Genomic DNA, 1,381 nt, shown 5'->3' with positions numbered 1-1,381 from the left:
TTCGATTTTTTAATAAAAGATTTAATGGAAACGGGACTGTGACGATTTCTACTGTGAAAGGTCTCGTTCGTCGTAATTGGCTGTTTTCAACAGCCTTGCCGACCATCCTGATATATCACCACCCATATTCCGAGTCCCCTTTTTTGCTTTTTTTTTTTTGTTTCCTTTTAAAATTAGTTTATCAGATTTGCTAATAGTTTGGGTTCAAAATTGGCCGATGATTAAATATTTTTAATGACAAGCATATGTCTGAAATATTTCATGTTGAAATGCCTAATCTTCTCTATGAGGCCGATTATCCCATTCTTTTCCCCTTTTTTGATTATTTTTATTTTCAAATCTGTTTCTAAAATTTATGTTTCATAGAGCTATTCACAGATGCCGATGATGAAGAAAATGGTATTTTTGTGATTTATGACAATTGATGATTACATATACCTCTACTGCCTTCCTTCAGAGGCTCGTTCTCTTTTTGATTTTCATGTTTTTTAATTAAAAAAATTGTTTTTTGAAATTATAAATAAAATGATGTAAAGGAGTGGTCAAGTGATGAGTACAAAGCATAGTTCAGCTGATAAATCTCCGTGATTATTTAACCGCACGTCTTTCGCTCCTATCTGATGACCCTTCTTTCTTTTCTGGTTTTATCGTTATTCTTCACCTCCGTTTTATTTGTTAAGATTTTTTGGATTAATTTTTTTTATGTGTTCATCCAGACAAACTACATTCCTGAAGAGAGTGAAAATTTCGGGATCGATTAATCAAATCTGGAAAAGTTAAAGAATAAGGAAAATAAGACTGTAAATCAAGGAAAATATTCTCAATTTGATAAAATATTTTTATTTTTTAAATTTAGATCGAAATTATATAAAAATATATTTTTTGTTTTTATTAAAAAAATAATTTTATTTTTATTAATTGTTATAATTACTATTACATAATTCTAAGAGTGTATTTCTTAGTGAGTTGGAGCACTAATAGGTTGTTTTTTTTTAAAAAAAAATTTAAGTTAATAAGTATTTTAAAATTTAGGTGTTTGTATTTTTAGAGTTGAGTGTTAATTTTAAAAATTAATAAATTTTTATGTAATTGTGATCAAAACTGAAAAGTGGAGTTATTTTACCTTTCAATTGTATTTAATAATAAGAAGTTGTTAATGTTTAAGAAATTTAGCTTCATTTTCTTAATTTTAAGCTTTAACTCATAAATCATGAAAAATAAAATTCCACATGAATTTTGTTACCTATAATAACTCGTATATTTTAATTATATACTTTCAACAAAGTGAAAATGCTCTAAATCATTTTTCACTGCTATAATGTACTTGAATTGAAAATGCCAAAATGTGAAAGATATACCTCTAGCCAATAGTAATAGAGTC

The 1,381-nt window shown here is 26.6% G+C and overlaps 3 non-coding genes across 3 annotated transcripts; all 3 read left to right on the top strand.

Moving 5' to 3' along the window:
• The first annotated feature begins 33 nt into the window (after positions 1–33).
• LOC149526172 (small nucleolar RNA Z43) lies at positions 34–137 on the top strand. Its single transcript, XR_016352278.1, has one exon. It is a non-coding gene; the product is annotated as a small nucleolar RNA Z43 (small nucleolar RNA).
• Positions 138–379: 242 nt separating this feature from the next.
• On the top strand, positions 380–462 carry LOC149526171 (small nucleolar RNA U83). The gene has a single exon (XR_016352277.1). It is a non-coding gene; the product is annotated as a small nucleolar RNA U83 (small nucleolar RNA).
• Positions 463–537: 75 nt separating this feature from the next.
• On the top strand, positions 538–629 carry LOC149526170 (small nucleolar RNA snR60/Z15/Z230/Z193/J17). Its single transcript, XR_016352279.1, has one exon. It is a non-coding gene; the product is annotated as a small nucleolar RNA snR60/Z15/Z230/Z193/J17 (small nucleolar RNA).
• Positions 630–1,381: the final 752 nt, after the last annotated feature.

The sequence above is a fragment of the Theobroma umbraticum genome, unplaced genomic scaffold (assembly GCF_002168275.2).
Source record: "Theobroma umbraticum cultivar Fairchild unplaced genomic scaffold, ASM216827v3 scaffold_5968.0, whole genome shotgun sequence".
Taxonomy (NCBI): domain Eukaryota; kingdom Viridiplantae; phylum Streptophyta; class Magnoliopsida; order Malvales; family Malvaceae; genus Theobroma; species Theobroma umbraticum.
Note: the sequence above shows the minus strand (reverse complement) of the source record. Positions and strands in the feature narration are given on the sequence as shown.